Source organism: Balaenoptera physalus (assembly GCF_965194825.1).
Source record: "Balaenoptera physalus genome assembly, chromosome: 2".
NCBI classification, from domain to species: domain Eukaryota; kingdom Metazoa; phylum Chordata; class Mammalia; order Artiodactyla; family Balaenopteridae; genus Balaenoptera; species Balaenoptera physalus.
Genome location: NC_138883.1, coordinates 58238727 through 58259222, shown reverse-complemented (window position 1 = coordinate 58259222; position 20496 = coordinate 58238727).

Genomic DNA, 20496 nt, shown 5'->3' with positions numbered 1-20496 from the left:
TCTAGAATCACTTCTACTATTTAAATACAATCTTTTCCCCTGTCTTTTCTTGTTAAAACTCAGTTGGGTGTTTTCCCTTCCTTCTGATGACTTAGTGCTCAAAACAAAACAAAACAAAGTTCTGAATGGAATTGTTTCCAAACTTCCAAGGGACTTCAAAATATGCATGAAAAGTAAGTATCTTATTGCAAGTATTTCCATTGTTTCATGAATATTTCACTTTCTTTCTCTAGTCCATAACCAGGGGCATATTTTTATTTACATTTCACTTAGTTGCCATGTTTGCAATCTATTGCATGATATTATTGCATATAGCAAAAATGTGAAAATATCAGCAGAAAAAATGTTAGAAAATTTTATCTCTAAAATGAAATATTGTAAATTATAGGTAAATATACACTGTTTTTCTTTAATTCTCAAAACTGGGTAAGCATGTTGCCAAGACCTTTAAACTGTTTCAGTTTAATGGAAATCATAGTATAAATGCATTTTGTAAAATTTATTAAATTATTTATTTTACATACCATTTTTATTAATTGTTATTTTAATTAAATATATATTAATTTGAATTAACTATGTTGAATAGGAAAGGGACAAAATTGTTTCTGCCCTTTTGCTCTTCCTTCATTATCTATATTGTCAGAATGGCTCATCATATCAACTGGTATTCCAATTGACAAGAAATGGTTCAAAGTAATGAAAAGATATGCTTTAATAGTACAAACCAGAATCACAAACATCACTTTTGGCCAATATTTCATTTGCCAACACTTAGTCACATGGCCACACTCAGCTGGAGGGAAGGTTGTGAATTTACTCTTGTTGGATGGTCACGTGAGCAATGCGGAATGAACACAGTGGATCAACTAGCCATCTTCACCACACCAACTTATTTAGCATGTGTCGGCCTTCATTGTTCTTTTGAGTAATGTATAACAGCAATATATAAAGTTTTTTTCTTACTGTTTTAGCTCCATATTTTCAGGTAGAAGTCATTATATTTTATGTTTAAAAATACTCTATAATTCATATAAGATGGCCTATGAATATGATACATTAGTCTATAAATTAGAAAGAAAGCTTTAATTATTATTTAAGTACACCAGTAATTCCATTTTCTGCTTTTATGCTTTCATTGAGCTTCTTTATTAGATGGCACAAAACTCTTCACAGTTCAAAATGCACCTTTCTTTTCAGAATATCTTTCCTTCTGGAATGTAATAATATGCAAAAATTCAGAATTACGTATTATGTCATTTGCTTACTCTTACTTAAAAGAAGCAAATGGAAGTTACTAAAAGGAAGTTTTTCAACTTCTCATTTTTTTAATGGTAAAAGATACTTAAAAACTATTAGCTTTAATCTCTTGGTCAAGAACTAAATACCTTTTCATTACCTAGACCCTTTAGCCCTGTTCTAGGACTCATTAAATGCCAAAAGAGAAAAAGAACATTTTAATCAGAGATAAACATCAATTTAAAATGTTTTAAGTTGCCCCAGTCTTAATATCTATATCTACTTAACTCTATACACATATACACACATATACATACTTATATATAACAGAGTATTCATACATGTGTGTATTTTGTGTAGACACATACATACACAAAACAATCCATCAAGAGGCTTGGGCACACAGCCAATTTAATATACACTAACAAACAACCCCAGGAGTCTCTGCGAGCAAACAATTGAGACAGGTTAGTTTAGAAAGAGGGTTTATTACATTCAATTTAATGAATAACTGATACCTATTCTTCTAGAAAGAAAGGGTTTTTATACTGAAATATGGATTAAAGCTTATGATTCTTTTCTTGTAAAGCAACCCATATTTCTCTAAAACTGTACCCCAAGAAGAAAATTGTGGAAAGTCCACAGTCTCCAAGAGGGTATACGTTCTATCACCCATTCCATGTGAAGAGTGACAAAGAAAAGGCTCTCAGAAAGCAGAACCAGGGCCCAGAGAGAACAGTAGACAGCTCTTCCCAGAGTGTTTGAAGGTCCCAGAACCTCAGAAAAGTTGCTGATGGAGAAGGCTGCACATTACACAGAGATATAGACCTGGATGCAGAACCTGGATGAAACTTTAGGTTTGCCTTGTTTGAGAACTGGCTGAGTATATTCTTTTAATAAGAAGAAGAATGAACACAGATGTCTAGAAAACTAAAGGAGCAGACCATGGCAGAGAATATAGTTGTATTTTCAAACATATATTCTCAATATACTTTTTAGTAAAAGAACCTCAGTTTTATTTAAGGAATAAATACATGCAGGAAGACAATATCATCCCTTTAAATTTTTTGGATGATGGTGATTATTCTAGGAAAATCATGCGTGAAAACTTAGGACTATGTTTGTGCTTGATTTTAATGTAATGTGCTGTACCATTGAATCATACTGCTTTTTAAAAATTCAGTGTATCTTCAGAGTGAAATATTTCTATCCTTTTTCATTATTATTGATGAGAAAGCATATTCTTAAGCTCGGAGGGTTTTTTGGCTTTTTTCTTTTTTTTTTTTCCGTGTGATTTGTTACCTTAGAAAGACTTATCATTGCCATTAAGAAACAAAACACAATTATTGTGTCATATTAAAATATTAACTAGCTAGCAACAGTTTAATCCCTTTCCTTCCCTCTTTGCCATATCTCCCTTGAAATACTCATAAAATCACATAAGTAACACTAGGTGACCACATTAGAGAAGTCAGGTATCAATCAACTATTTCCAGAAACATAGAGAAATTACCATTAATGAAAGATTGAATGGATTGATAAAGTCAAACAACAAGGCTAAAGTAGAAAATAATTGATAGTCACACTGTCCCATACTCCCACATACCATGCACTGCATTTGTCTAGTCTAGAGAAATTGTTAGGCAAAAAACCTATATCTACCAAACAAGCAAAATGAGTATCTCTTATTTTATATGTTTGAGAAAATGAAATACTGAAAAATAAAGAAGTGGGAAAAACCCCCACAGGAATGAGTCTTAGGTGACTGTGTATATTATCACAGTGGAGATGAAATAATATCTAAGGAAGCAATGCTTATATGTTTTATTTTTGTTATTACTGTTGTTCAGTTTTGTTTTCATTTTTATGTGCCCATTTTATTGTGGTAAATATAATAGAGCACTCCTAGAAAAACACTCTTAGACACAACTTCAGTTCCAGGAAAAGCAGGAGAAATAAAAACAAAAATCCCCTCCAATACAAGAAACTCACAAGATATATCCCTAATAGATTTGCCTAGGGGTGATGCCTGATTAAGATGCAAATTCTTACTCTAACCAAATGTATACTGAAGATGAGGAGAGAGGATTTTCTTCCCTCTCTATTGGCAAATCCCAGGATAAAAGTCTTCTCATTCATACCTGCTTTTTAAAAATATTTTACAGCATGAGAATAGTAGGGAAGATGTCAGAGAAAACTTCACTTTCAAAAGTGATTTACCAGGAGAGACCAAAGCAAACTTTAGAAAGTAACTATTTTGTTGTTTTTGAAATTACGTCATATTTTTATATCTGTGGTATTCTTTTATAATTGTAATGTATCTAAAAATATTCCTAGTCATGTTTGTTGCTCTCTGTTTTGTGTATACATACAATACTTATTAGAGAAATTCTTGTGGACTAATTTTCAAAAATAAAACAAGAGGTAGGGGCAAGATGGCGGAAGAGTAAGACACGGAGATCACCTTCCTTCCCACAGATACAGTAGAAATACATCCACACGTGGAACTGCTCCTACAGAACACCCACTGAACGCTGGCAGAAGACGTCAGACCTCCCAAAAGGCAAGAAACTACCCCCGTACTTGGGTAGGGCAAAAGAAAAAAGAAATAACAGAGACAAAATAGGGACGGGACCTTCGCCAGTGGGAGGGAGCCGTGAAGGAGGAAAGGTTTCCACACACTAGGAAGCCCCTTCGTGGGCAGAGACTGCGGGTGGCGGAGGGGGGAAGCTTTGGAGCCACGGAGGAGAGCGCAGCCACAGGGGTGCGGAGGGCAAAGCGGAGAGATTCCCGCACAGAGGATCGGTGCCGAGCAGCACTCACCAGCCTGAGAGGCTTGTCTGCTCAGCCGCCGGGGCGGGCGGGGGCTGGGAGCTGAGGCTCGGGCTTCGGTGCTAGCCGGGAGGGAGTCCGGGAAAAAGTCTGCAGCAGCCGAAGAGGCAAGAGACTTTTTCTTACCTCTTTGTTTCGCGGCGCGCAAGGAGAGGGGATTCAGAGCGCCGCCTAAACAAGCTCCAGAGGTGGACGCGAGCCGCGGCTATCAGCGCGGATCCCACAGCAACAGGGGCGCAGAGGGAAAAACGGAGAGATTCCCGCACAGAGGCTCAGCGCCGAGCAGCACTCACCAGCCCGAGAGGCTTGTCTGCTCACCTGCCGAGGCGGGCGGGGGCTGGGAGCCGAGGCGCGGGCTTCGGTTGGATCGCAGGGAGAGGACTGGGGCTGGCGGCGTGACACAGCCTGAGGGGGGCTAGTGCGCCACAGCTAGCCGGGAGGGAGCCCGAGAGGAGGTCTGCAGCCGCCGAAGAGGCAAGAGACTTTTTCTTGCCTCTTTGTTTCGCTGCGCGCAAGGAGAGGGGATTCAGAGCGTCGCGTAGATGAACTCCAGAGGCGGGCGCGAGCCGCGGCTAACAGCGCGGACCCCAGAGACTGGTAGGAGACGCTAAGGCTGCTGCTGCCGCCAAAAAGAAGCCTGTGTGCGAGCACACGTCACTCTCCACACCGCCACTCCCAGGAGCCGGTGCAGCCCGCCACTGCCAGGCTCCCGTGATCCAGGGAAAACTTCCCCGGGGGAATGCACGGCGCGCCTCAGGCTGCTGCAACGTCACGCCGGCCTCTGCCTCTGCAGGCTCGCCCCGCCTCCTCCGTACCGCTCCCTCCCCGCAGGCTGAGTGAGCCAGAGCCTCCGAAGCAGCTGCTCCTTTAACCCCGTTCTGTCTGGGCAGGGAACGGACGCCCTCAGGCGATGTACATGCAGAGGCGGGTCCAAATCCAAAGCTGAACCCTGGGAGCTGTACGAACAAAGAGGAGAAAGGGAAATCTCTCCCAGCAGCCTCAGAAGCAGCAGATTAAAGCTCCACAAACAACTTGATGTGCCTGCATCTGCTGAATACCTGAATAGACAACGAATCATCCCAAATTCAAGAGGTGGACTTTAGGAGCAGGATATATTAATTTTTCCCCTTTTCCTTTTTTTGTGAGTGTATATGTGTATGCTTCTGGGTGAGATTTTGTCTGTATAGCTTTGCTTTCACCATTAGTCCTAGGGTTAGGTCCGTCCATTTTTTTTTTTTTTTTTTTTTTTACTTAAAAAATTTCTTTTCCTAATATATGTTTTCTTAATAATTTTTTCCATATTTTCTATTTTTAGAAATTAAAAAATTTTTTAATAAGTTTTTTCATATTTTTTATTTTAAAAAATTAAAAATTTTTTTCTTAATAAATTTTTTTCTTATTAATTTTTTTCTTATTTTTTACTATAAAAAATTAATAAATCTATTTTTAAAAATTAAAAAAAAAATTTCTGAATACATTTACTCAATCATTGTTTTTCTTATTTTTTTTTATAATAGCTTTATTTTATTTTATTTTATCCTCTTTCTTTCTTTCTATTGTTTTCTCCCCTATATTCTGAGCTGTGTGGATGAAAGGCTCTTGGTGCTCCAGCCAGGCATCAGGGCTGTGCCTCTGAGGTGGGAGAGCCAACTTCAGGACACTGGTCCACAAGAGACCTACCAGCTCCACATAATACCAAACGGCGAAAATCTCTCAGAGATCTCCATCTCAACATCAAGACCCGGCTTCACTCAATGACCAGCAAGCTACAGTGCTGGACACCCTATGCCAAACAACTAGCAAGACAGGAATACAGCCCCATCCATTAGCAGAGAGGGTGCCTAAAATCATAAGGCCACAGACACCCCAAAACACACCACCAGACGTGGACGTGCCCAACAGAAAGACAAGATCCAACCTCATCCACCAGAACACAGGCACTAGTCTCCTCCACCAGGAAGCCTACACAACCCACTGAACGAACCTTACCCACTGGGGACAGATACCAAAAACAATGGGAACTACGAACCTGCAGCCTGTGAAAAGGAGACCCCAAACACAGTAAGATAAGCAAAATGAGATGACAGAAAAACACACAGCAGATGAAGGAGCAGGGTCAGAACACACCAGACCTAACAAATGAAGAGGAAATAGGTAGTCTACCTGAAAAAGAATTCAGAATAATGATAGTAAGGATGATCCAAAATCTTGGAAATAGAATAGACAAAATGCAAGAAACATTTGACAAGGACATAGAAGAACTAAAGAGGAACCAAGCAATGATGAAAATCACAATAAATGAAATTAAAAATACTCTAGATGGGATCAATAGCAGAATAACTGAGGCAGAAGAAAGGATAAGTGACCTGGAAGATAAAATGGTGGAAATAACTACTGCAGAGCAGGATAAAGAAAAAAGAATGAAAAGAACTGAGGACAGTCTCAGAGACCTCTGGGACAACATTAAACGCAACAACATTCGAATTATAGGGGTCCCAGAAGAAGAAGAGAAAAAGAAAGGGACTGAGAAGATATTTGAAGAGATTATAGTTGAAAACTTCCCTAATATGGGAAAGGAAATAGTTAATCAAGTCCTGGAAGCACAGAGAGTCCCATACAGGATAAACCCAAGGAGAAACACGCCAAAACACATATTAATCAAACTGTCAAAAATTAAATATAAAGAAAACATATTAAAAGCAGCAAGAGAAAAACAACAAATAACACACAAGGGAATCCCCATAAGGTTAACATCTGATCTTTCAGCAGAAACTCTGCAAGCCAGAAGGGAGTGGCAGGATATACTTAAAGTGATGAAGGAGAAAAACCTACAACCAAGATTACTCTACCCAGCAAGGATCTCATTCAGATGTGATGGAGAAATTAAAATCTTTACTGACAAGCAAAAGCTGAGAGAGTTCAGCACCACCAAACCAGCTTTACAACAAATGCTAAAGGAACTTCTCTAGGCAAGAAACACAAGAGAAGGAAAACACCTACAATAACAAACCCAAAACATTTAAGAAAATGGGAATAGGAACATACATATTGATAATTACCTTGAATGTAAATGGATTAAATGCTCCCACCAAAAGACACAGACTGGCTGAATGGATACAAAAACAAGACCCATATATATGCTGTCTACAAGAGACCCACTTCAGACCTAGAGATACATACAGACTGAAAGTGAGGGGATGGAAAAAGATATTCCATGCAAATGGAAATCAAAAGAAAGCTGGAGTAGCAATTCTCATATCAGACAAAATAGACTTTAAAATAAAGAATATTATAAGAGACAAAGAAGGACACTACATAATGATCAAGGGATCGATCCAAGAGGAAGGTATAACAATTGTAAATATTTATGCACCCAACATAGGAGCACCTCAATACATAAGGCAAATACTAACAGCCATAAAAGGGGAAATCGACAGTAACACAATCATAGTAGGGGACTTTAACACCCCACTTTCACCAATGGACAGATCATCCAAAATGAAAATAAATAAGGAAACACAAGCTTTAAATGATACATTAAACAAGATGGACTTAATTGATATTTATAGGACATTCCACTCAAAAACAACAGAATACACATTTTTCTCAAGTGCTCATGGAACATTCTCCAGGATAGATCATATCTTGGGTCACAAATCAAGCCTTGGTAAATTTAAGAAAATTGAAATCGTATCAAGTATCTTTTCCGACCACAACGCTATGAGACTAGATATCAATTACAGGAAAAGATGTGTAAAAAATACAAACACATGGAGGTTACACAATACACTACTTAATAACGAAGTGATCACTGAAAAAATCAAAGGGGAAATCAAAAAATACCTAGAAAAAAATGACAATGGAGATACGACGACCCAAAACCTATGGGACGCAGCAAAAGCAGTGCTAAGAGGGAAGTTTACAGCAATACAAGCCTACCTCAAGAAACAAGAAACATCTCGAATAAACAACCTAACCTTGCACCTAAAGCAATTAGAGAAAGAAGAGCAAAAAAACCCCAAAGCTAGCAGAAGGAAAGAAATCATAAAGATCAGGTCAGAAATAAATGAAAAAGAAATGAAGGAAACAATAGCAAAAATCAATGAAACTAAAAGCTGGTTCTTTGAGAAGATAAACAACATTGATAAACCATTAGCCAGACTCATCAAGAGAAAAAGGTAGAAGACTCAAATCAATAGAATTAGAAATGAAAAAGGAGAAGTAACCACTGACACTGCAGAAATACAAAAGATCATGAGAGATTACTACAAGCAACTCTATGCCAATAAAATGGACAACCTGGAAGAAATGGACAGATTCTTAGAAAGGCACAAACTGCCGAGACTGAACCAGGAATAAATAGAAAATATGAACAGACCAATCACAAGCACTGAAATTGAAACTGTGATTAAAAACCTTCCAACAAACAAGAGACCAGGACCAGATGGCTTCACAGGTGAATTCTATCAAACATTTAGAGAAGAGCTAACATCTATCCTTCTCAAACTCTTCCAAAATATTGCAGAGGGAGGAACACTCCCCAACTCATTCTACGAGGCCACCATCACCCTGATACCAAAACCAGACAAAGATGTCACAAAGAAAGAAAACTACAGGCCAATATCTCTGATGAACATAGATGCAAAAATCCTCAACAAAATACTAGCAAACAGAATCCAACAGCACATTAAAAGGACCATACACCATGATTAAGTGGGGTTTATCCCAGGAATGCAAGGATTCTTCAATATACACAAATCCATCAATGTGATACACCATATTAACAAATTGAAGGAGAAAAACCATATGATCATCTCAATAGATGCAGAAAAAGCTTTTGACAAAATTCAACACCCATTTATGATAAAAGCCCTGAAGAAAGTAGGCATAGAGGGAACTTTTCTCAACATAATAAAGGCCATATATGAAAAACCCACAGCCAACATCATTCTCAATGGTGAAAAACTGAAACCATTTCCACTAAGATCAGGAACAAGACAAGGTTGCCCACTCTCACCACTATTATTCAACATAGTTTTGGAAGTGTTCGCCACAGCAATCAGAGAAGACACAGAAATAAAAGGAATCCAAATCAGAAAAGAAGAAGTAAAGCTGTCACTATTTGCAGATGACATGATACTATACATAGAGAATCCTAAAGATGCTACCAGAAAACTCCTAGAGCTAATCAATGAATTTGGTAAAGTAGCAGGATACAAAATTAATGCACAGAAATCTCTTGTATTTCTATATACTAATGACGAAAATTCTGAAACTGAAATTAAGAAAACACTCCCGTTTACCACTGCAACAAAAAGAATAAAATATCTAGGAATAAACCTACTTAAGGAGACAAAAGACCTGTATGCAGAAAATTATAAGACACTGATGAAAGAAATTAAAGATGATACAAATAGATGGAGAGATATACCATGTTCCTGGATTGGAAGAATCAACATTGTGAAAATGACTCTACTACCCAAAGCAATCTACAGATTCAATGCAATCCCTATCAAACTACCACTGGCATTTTTCACAGAACTAGAACAAAAAATTTCACAATTTGTATGGAAACACAAAAGACCCCGAATAGCCAAAGCAATCTTGAGAACGAAAAATGGAGCTGGGGGAATCAGGCTCCCTGACTTCAGACTATATTACAAAGCTACAGTAATCAAGACAGTTTGGTACTGGCACAAAAACAGAAATATAGATCAATGGAACAGGATAGAAAGCCCAGAGATAAGCCCACTCACATATGGTCACCTTATCTTTGATAAAGGAGGCAAGCATATACAGTGGAGAAAAGACAGCCTCTTCAATAAGTGGTGCTGGGAAAATTGGACAGATACATGTAAAAGTATGAAATTAGAACACTCCCTGACACCATGCACAAAAATAAACTCAAAATGGATTAAAGACCTAAGTGTAAGGCCAGACACTATCAAACTCTTAGAGGAAAACATAGGCAGAACACTCTATGACATACATCACAGCAAGATTCTTTTTGACCCAGCTCCCAGAGAAATGGAAATAAGAATACAAATAAACAAATGGGACCTAATGAAACTTAAAAGCTTTTGCACAGCAAAGGTAACCATAAACAAGACCAAAAGACAACCATCGGAATGGGAGAAAATATTTGCAAATGAAGCAACTGACAAAGGATTAATCTCCAAGATTTACAAGCAGCTCATGCAGCTCAATAACAAAAAAACGAACAACCCAATCCAAAAGTGGGCAGAAGACCTAAACAGACATTTCTCCAAAGAAGATATACAGATGGCCAACAGACACATGAAAGAATGCTCAACATCATTAATCATTAGAGAAATGCAAATCAAAACTACAATGAGATATCATCTCACACCAGTCAGAATGGCCATCATCAAAAAATCTAGAAACAATAAATGCTGGAGAGGGTGTGGAGGAAAAGGAACCCTCTTGCACTGTTGGTGGGAATGTAAATTGATACAGCCACTATGGAGAACAGTATGGAGGTTCCTTCAAAAGTACAAATAGAACTACCATATGACCCAGCAATCCCACTACTGGGCATATACCCTGAGAAAACCATAATTCAAAAAGAGTCATGTACCAAAATGTTCATTGCAGCTCTATTTACAATAGCCAGGACATGGAAGCAACCTAAGTGTCCATCAACAGATGAACTGATAAAGAAGATGTGGCACATATATACAATGGAATATTACTCAGCCATAAAAAGAAATGAAATGGAGGTATTTTTAATGAGGTGGATGGAGTTAGAGTCTGTCATACAGAGTGAAGTAAGTCAGAAAGAGAAAAACAAATACAGTATGCTAACACATATATATGGAATCTAAGGAAAAAAAAAAAAAAGGCCATGAAGAACCTAGTGGCAAGACGGGAATAAAGACACAGACCTACTAGAGAATGGACTTGAGGATATGGGGAGGGGGTGGGGTGAGATGTGACAGGGTGAGAGAGTGTCATGGACATATATACACTACCAAATGTAAAATAGATAGCTAGTGGGAAGCAGCCACATAGCACAGGGAGATCAGCTCGGTGCTTTGTGACCACCTAGAGGGGTGGGATGGGAAGGGTGGGAGGGAGGGGGATGCAAGAGGGAAGAGATATGGGAACATATTGTGTATGTATAACTGATTAACTTTGTTATAAAGCAGAAGCTAACACACCATTGTAAGGCAATTATACTTCAATAAAGAGGTTTAAAAAATAAATAAATAAATAAAACAAAAAGAATAAGTAGCTTGCTAAACAAGTAAAACAGACATTTCTTTCACAATTATTTTATTTAATATTTCTTCTTCTATGGCCCTTTATCTTACAAAATGTAATGAAAACTGGATAAAAAGTGAAGACTGAACACTGAATACAAACTAAACAGTCTATAATACCTACACCTATAATCTGAAGAAATGACAAAGTGTTATGAGAAAAATAATGAGTCGAAAACAATGAAGAAAAACAAGATGAATGGCATCAGCAGAGTCAAATTTTGAGAAATTCTTCAGTAGTTGTGGTGCACAGGCTTAGTTGCTCCACGGCATGTGGGGTCTTCCCAGACCAGGGTTTGAACCCATGTCCCCTGCATTGGCAGGTGGATTTTTAACCACTGCACCACCAGGGAAGTCCCCCCCAAGTAATTTCTACTTTTTCACAAATCTTTTTCCAAATTCTAATGCCATGTGCTGAAACTTTCAAATGTTGTGACCTGTATTATTCATTTATCTGCTGATTTAAAGTATTATTTAAATGTGTCTTATTGTTTATGATTGTATATTAAATGGAAAAGTGATTTCAGGTGCCCAAAAGACTTTATATCTTTGTGTATACACAGCTATTTGTTGAATAGACGAATGCATAAGTAGAAAAACATGAATGGTTATAGTCATCACCTTTGTCTAAAAATATATTTTTATCTCCCTTTGTACATCTCTCCTCCATTATTAATTTTAACAGAGGGATTAAGCTAAAATAATGGCACAGTTTTACCAAGATTTATATTCATGCTTTTAATTTCTGCTTTGCTAGGACATAACTTGTTCAAGCTATGGACATCTTTATAGTTTAAAATGATGTATAAAGAAAAGTATTTGGCACTTTATTAGCTAATCCTATTGCTAAAGAAAAGATTGTGCCACGCAAGGTAACAGAAGTTGATTTTATTTTAATATTGCCAGCAATAGGGAAGAGAGCATAAGCCAGTTGTGGAAATTCAGCTCCACTGAAATAAAGTGTGGGAGAGGGTTAAGAGCTGTGGTGGAGGGATCATAGGCCACCTGTGTTTGCTAATTGTCTTTACCCACAGTAAAAATAAACTGTCTCATATTTTCATGATAGTTACCTGAAGAAGAAGGTAGTTTTGCAGTCTAGAGTGAGACACCCTCTGAAGTTAGGCTCCTGTTCTTCCACAGAGATTGAAAGATAGGGCACTACTCCCCTTGAGGATTACTTTTCAAAGGGATGGCTCTAGGGTCCTTGAAAAAGACAGTTCTGGGTTATCAAACTGGTAAGAAGCTTTTAAAAAGAGTTAAATCACCTAAGGGTAGAAAAGAACTTGCAATCGCAAGTTTTCTAAAGTAAGGATTTAGGAAAAGTAGGATCAGGGTCCTAGAGTCAGGAAGAAGCCTGTCTAAAGTTTGGTCAAGCTGAAGGGATTGTTAAGGCCTTTATGATCATTATTCATGAAAGGACAATATATGTCCTGTAGGTTCAATTCGTTTTCTACAAAAGAAATTCTACTTTAAGGTTAGAAAACTTTCTATTATTTTACAAAATCATAGCATCTTTTTGGTTTCCAACCAGTCCATTATTTTCTACAATCCAAATGTCCCTATAATGTTTCATTCATTCCACAGGTCTTAATGTGTCACATTGTATAACCTGTCTCTCCCACTGCATAGTGAGTTATTTAGGGTTAGTGACGATATATATATATATACTAGAAATATGAATGATGTTTCCTGAAGCTGAGTCAGTAAGAATCTAGTGGACTGTAAAAAATGTCAATTATAATCTTTCTTGAATAACTAAGAATTCCATATATGGATGGTTATACAATTTCAAATAAATTATTTTGATATGTAAGTATTTCTTCTAAAAAGTTTGCTATTTCTAAATTTTACTTTTGTTATACATCTTTCAAATGATAAATTATTAAAAATCATAGTTATTTCTTTTGGAATAACATTTCTAATTGAAAAACAAAAAAGAAGGGCAAACTTCATCCATAGCTGCTCTAATTGATTATCATTAATTATCTTAGTTCGTAAGGAATTGGTCTTTTCTTTCGAAAATTCTTAGTAATATCAGAGGTACAAAGTTCTGTTTGTGGCACATTGTTGATATCAGTGCAGAAATTATTGAGACATTTCTTATGCTAGTGACTGAACTTTCTGGCCAACTTTATTACATGCATTTGGTTTTATAAACAGAAGATCACAATATTTTTGATATTTCTGTTTAGAGTTTTATCAAATATATGTTATTTATTCTCCAAAATTTATGTGACAAATTCTTTCAATTTTTATTATTTTGTATTCAAGTACCATTTATTTTTTAGAGAAAATCTGATAATTCATTGTAAATTGTCCTAAATATTGAAAACAAAAATTATATAAACTATATGTAAAATATAGTTTAATATTATAAAGGCAGCCTTCTGTATCTGTGGGTTCCGCATCTGCAGATTTAACCAGCCATGGATAAAAGAAAAAAAAAATTTTAATTTCAAAAAGTTCCGAAAAGCAATACAAGATGATTTAAAGTATATGGGAGAATATGTGAAGGTTATATGCAAATACTATGCCATTTTATATAAGAGACTTGAGCTACAGTGGGTTTTGGTACCCATGGGAGGTCCTGGAACCAATCCCCTGCAGATACTGAAGGACAACTGTATAGTTTAATTTTACACGGTTTAATACTTCCATGGGAAGCAGCAGAATCTAAGTTCAGAGAGAGAAAGAAAAAAAAAATACGTTGTTCAGTAGGATAAATTTTTAAAATATAAAATAAGTTTCTTTTAAAACTCAAATTCCCATGGCATTTATTAAAAATGTGGATTATACATTCTGATATCAACTTTGGAACCAATTAAATTACATGAACCCCATTATATGTTTTCCTCAGAGACTTTAAGATCAATGTTCCATCCATAGCGCATTGAGGATAAACGTTTTACACATCTTTTTCAGTAACTGTGTTGGTAGCTGAAGCATGTAAAATTTTTACCACAGGGAGTTTTAAAAGAAAAGGAAAAAAACACATCTACAAAGAAATATTTAAGGGGAAAGTTCCTTCAAACTGGATCTTTCTACTAGCATAAGTTTATTTTTTCCCCAAAAGCTGTGGGTGCATATATTTAAAAATTGTTATAATTTAGGAAATATTAACAATATAAGTTAGAAGATAACCAAAATTGTTGAACTTAAAATTACCAATAATTGTGTTAAGCACTGTAAGTGAAATTTACTTTTTGATATCTTGAAAAATGCCACGATTTTAAATGAAATTTATATTTCTGAGTATTTCTTACTATATTCTTTCTTTCCTTTTGTTCATTTGTATCAGAACTTTTCCCACCCTCATGTTTTGATTGTCTTCACTTTTAAGATGCGCTGGTCATGAGAATTTTTTTCTCATTTGTTGAAGTATACTCTAGTAAATAGCAGTAGGTGAATTCAATGGGTATGTCTTTTATAAATACATTATAAATTATAGTATGTGTTTCTTGACAGTCTACAAATGAAGAGTTTTATTTCACAAATTATTATTGATAATGTACGTTTTTCCTAAAATGCTTTAAGTACTTTATGGATATTTGTTCAGTACACAAATCAGGAAAGCAAAAGCAAAAAGCAAAAGATGTCTTAGTGTTTTGAAAATTTATAATATAAATATTAATACTAAGTAATTATAATAAAATTATAATATAAAACATTTCCATAAGGTTATGTAGCATACAATATTTTAAACTGAATAGTTGAGAGAAGAGTTTCCTGGAACTAGATATATATATTTGAGAGGACAGTCTCTAGAACAAACTGCATAAAATATTAATAATTGACCAGTTGCGTTCAGTGCCTAAACAAAAAGATCTAGAAGAGATAATCAGAAGACTAGAAATGATAGAGTCAGAAAGAACACACGTTTTTGGAAAGGGAGATAGATGATCTAAGTTCATTCTGAAGTACAGGAAAGCCTTAGCTAGAATTAGCCAAAAAATTAATATAGTTTTGTCATTACGAGTTAAGAAGATAATTAAAACATGGGTAATTTCTACCTCCATATTTTCCAAATTATATTCAAAGAACTAGTTCTTGAAACATTTATGGAGGTTCTGTAAGTGTTTATATTCTGTTTAAACACAATGTTTAAAAAATGAACAGGATTTTTAACATAGATCCTCTGACCTTTCACATGCAAATATAATACATTGCAAATTTCTAAATGGGGGCTACTGTAGGCAGTATATCAAAGTTATTTGACTTTAATTCATCAGTGGGGCAGGAGATCCACAATACATAATTTGGGGAAAATGCTCCAAACTTAACTTAAAATATTTTTGTGTGTTTTCTATTGGAGCAGATAAAATAATTTTCTGAAAAAATAGAGTTGATGGATATTTGTCAAATAGTTTCATTATAAGACCAAAAATCTTTTTTATCCTGTAATTGCATGCGAAGCCCCATTTATAGCAAATGAGACTCACAATGTAATAATACAACAATGAAAGCAGAACAAATTCTTAATTTATGACTAAAATTGAAATACTCTATTATTCTTTATATTGTTTTTCACCTGTCTCAGTTCATACCAGTTTTCTACCCATTATGGGTCATAATAAGTACTTTTGTATGCAGAACATTATTCTTTAACCTTATTTATAATTATATATCTCATTAATTGTTGACAAATACGTTGCATATTTTTATTCTATTATGGTCTGATTTTGGGACACCTATTTTATTAGGCATTTTGTGGACACATTTTAAAATCCTTCAAAAATATTATATTTTGTACTGAGTCTAGGTAATATTCATGTGTGTTTTTTGTTTCTGACAAGCAGTTTACTTCTAACCTAGAGACATTTATATGACTTTTAGAAATTAAAACTTATTCAACATTAGTGCATTGCAGCAGATGTATAAGAAAAATTTACTCCTGCATCTAGAGGTTCAGCTTCAACGCAATGAATATTATGCAAACAACCTAACGATGCTCTGCCAAAGACTGGTTTATTCAAGTCTCATACTGGATATCAGTCCAGAGACTTTTTGGCTATTCAAGCTACTCCTTCTGCTTTATTTTTCTACATTATGTTTTTAAGCCTCACCAACCATTTATTTTTCCTTCATTAAGAAAGGATACTGTATATTTTTCACCTAACAACTTTAGTTTACACTGAAAATTTTGAATTAGTAAGTGGATACTTAAATACAACAGATGAAATTAATATGAAATATATAGTTGTTTCAAATCTTTTTTTATAATACCATTTTCTTTTTATAAACAAATAGTTTTGTGATCTGTATTTTTCATACTTTATAGCAGCACTTCAAATTTAAAAAGATACCATTCATTGGAACAAACCTCATAATTATAGAGCAAGTAGCTGTATATGCAAAAATCATTTGGGAAAATATTCTCAAGGCTCCAGAGAACATTTATGTTAATTATGAAATAGTTATTGAAATGAAACACAAGTGGAATTAAAAATAATAAATTAGAAAGCTGAGTCATTTTTAGCCTTATATTCTATAAGACAAATATAGTCACAGAAATTATGTAGTGTCTTGGATATAGTTACATTATATTTAAATCATGATAAGGCATTATTATTTTATTGATGCCATGGAATTATCATAAATATGCTAGCATAAAAACAAAGTTTTTAAGGTATTAAGTAAAATAATCAGAACATATTTCTAATACAATTGTACCTTAATCTAAACATGTTATACATATTTGCAAGGAACTATAGTTCTGGAATTAAATTTAGGAAGAAAACTAGTAATATATTTAACTGCAAATTTCTATGCAGCATTTATACTCTAAAAGGTACTTTTTAGTCGTTGTACATTTTATGTCTAGGTAACAAACTTCTAATTGTCTCAGCTACAACTTTACACTCCCTGTGAAACATAGGTAAAAAACTTTTTGTGTCATATTCTTTCTGTTTGATTTTGACTTTTTCCAATTATTATGATATATATTACTAAGTTTTCCATATGTGGGTAGGAACAGTTTGTCCTCCATACGAGACTCGTGTAGAAACAAAATAAAGTGAGAACTTTCCTTGTAAAATACGTTCTATAGCATCATGGATTTTAAGTTCCTTAAATGACTACAAAGGGGATAAATCTCATTTAACTGACAAGTAAATGCTCTATGTTCACATATATAAGTACAATATAACTACAATATGGTTTTCTGAATATTTCTGCCAAATGGATACCAACACTACTGATACCAAATGGCCACTTGATTTCTATAGACTAAAAATTATTTAAAAATTAATTTATTGTTCATTACAAACATTGATCAAACTATATTTTGGTCTAATACTTGCTTCCTTCTTTTGCCTTATTTGATTCTATAATTCTTTGTTGTTCGTTTCTTTCTCATTTTTCTATGTCCACTCCCTGCTCTGAATTATTTTCATTGGCATTCTCTTCAATCTCTTGAATTGATCTCTCCTTTTATGTAAATAAAATGAATTTGTATGTCTCTAGGTCTGACTTTTCTCCAGTCTTTCATTTTCACAAACCATTAGACAACATGGCAGATGTAATCACAAAACAAAATAGATTCAAAATTGAATGTTGAATGTATAATAAATTTCAATAAGTATTGTTTTATGCATTTCTCACTCATTTTCATGTCACCATAATTCTCTCAGTCACCCTATTTTGCAAACTTGAAATTATTTTAGGTAATGTCTCTTTTTTACTACCCACATCTGATAAGTTTCCAAAACCATCTACTCTAACTTTGTGCCTCTTCATTTCTAGCCATTTCTACCCATTTCAAGTTTTTCATCTTTTTATCTAGACAAATCTAGTACCTTTCTAACTGACCTCCACATACTTAGACTTTGACTCTTCCATTTTTTTCCACACACAGTTGTCAGTTCTAAAGACCAATTTCAAGTATATTACTTCCTCAAAAACCTTTCTATGAAGATATTTTCCAGATGAGTTATATATTTTTATAATACTATGCAGTATTCTTCACAATGTACTGCAGTGAAAAAAACAAGATGGAATGTGTAGTATGCTATGCAATGTTATATTTAAAAAATAGAAAAATAAATGATAAATATGTTTAAATAATCTTTCCAGGGAAGAAAAAAGAAGTAAAGGGTAATGGAAGCTAAACTTCTTATATGTGCCTTTATTTTCTTATCACTGAAAGTTTGTATCCTTTTCCTAACTTCTCTCTATTTCCCTCACCCCCCAATTCTTGGCAACCACTTTTCTACTCTGTTTCTATGAGTTCATCTTTTTAAAAAATACTAGATATAAGTGATACCGTAACTGTTTTGTCTTTCTCTGCCTGGCTTATTTCACTTAGCACAATGCCCTCATGGTCCATCCATGTTGTGCAAATATATGCAATGTGATATATAATGTTATCTCTTTTCTCTTTGATGATAGCCATTCTAACATCATCTTTATATCTATCTATCTTTAAGAAGATATCTCATTTTGGGTTTGATTTGCACTTCCCTGATTATGAATGATGCTGAACACCCTTTCATGCACCTGTTGTCCATTTGTATGTCTTACTTGGAAAAAAATGTCTTTTTCTTTTGCCACTGAGTTGTATTAGTTCTTTATATATTTTGGATGTGAATCTCATCAGATATGTGGTTTACAAAGATTTTCTCCCATTTTTGTAAGTTGCCTTTTTATTTTGTTGATTGTCTCCTTTGCTCTCCATTTATTTTTCATTCTGATAGTTCAGAATATAAGGATAAATAAATTTTTGGTCAGTGAAAGTTTCTAATTATAGAAATATTACATAAATAAGTAAACAAATAAGAATAAGAATTAGAATATCTCTATTTTGCAATCCTTAATTAAGAGATCTAATAATTATCATTAGTGGCAATGTCACAAAAGCAAAGGCAACCAGACATATGTATCCCTGGCATCAGTCAGGATTCTCTGGAAAAACAGAATCAACATGATATATATATATCAAAAAAGATTTATTACAAGGAATTAGTTCACATGACTATGGAAGTTGAGAAGTTCCAAGATCTCAGGAGAGAGCTGATGGTTTAGTTCTAGTCTGAGTCCAAAGGTCCAAGAATGAGGAGAGCCAATGGTATAAGTTCCAATCTGAAATCCAGCAGGCTTGAAATACAAAAAAGTTGATGTTTCAGTTCCAATCTGGAGACAGAAAAAGATCAATATTCCTGCTCAATCAGTCAGACAAGAGGAATTCTCTCTTACTCATGTAAGGGTCAGCCTTTTTATTCTACTCAGGCTTTAACTGATTAGATAAGGCTCACTCACATTGGGGAGGACAATCCCCTTTACTTAGTCTACCATGATCTCATCCACAAATACCCTCACAGACACACCCAGATTAATGTTTTATCAAATATCTGGTTACTTTATGGCCCAGTCATGTTGACATAAAATTAACCATCATGCTCCTGAATGGAAGTACATAGAATTTTATATGAAGCAGTCTTGTCAAAAATAATTAAATGTGAGTACTATAAAAACCTTAAATCTAACTACCAAGTCGTAAGAAATTACTTTGTGCCTACAATCATCCATGTCCAGAATATGATTCTCTATAAGATTTATGAACTGTTTTCTTCAATAAAATATTTCAAGAAAAAAAAAGAGATATATGGGAACTTGAAATATTAAACAACATTTGAGTCATTTTTCCAAGTCACAATATATGAAAATTGTTTGAGTAATGATTCAAACAAACAAATTTTAAAAATAGGTATTTGATGAAAAAGTTTCAGAGAATAATGATGGTAATGGTTGTAAAACAATATAAATCTACTTAATGCCACTGACCTATACATTTTAAAATGTTTAAAATGGTAAATTTTATTTTATGTATATTTTACCACAATTTTTAAAATACTTAAAAATATAAAGAAATGTGGAAAGTTAATACTTGAAGACTTTAAAAATTAGTGTTAATTTTTAGATTTATAGTGATGTGTTTTTTAAGAGTGCATGTTATTTAGGGATACCTACTGAATATCTTCAGTTAAAGTGATGCTTCATTGGATATGATTCAAAGTAATCTAGGAAGGGATGGGGAAAGTGGTATAGATTAAACAAACTGAAAAAAAGTACAATTACAGTCCCTGATGGTATGCATCAATGTTCCTCTTTCCCTTTCTTAGTTGACAAATCATTTCTGATCCCTGAGGAT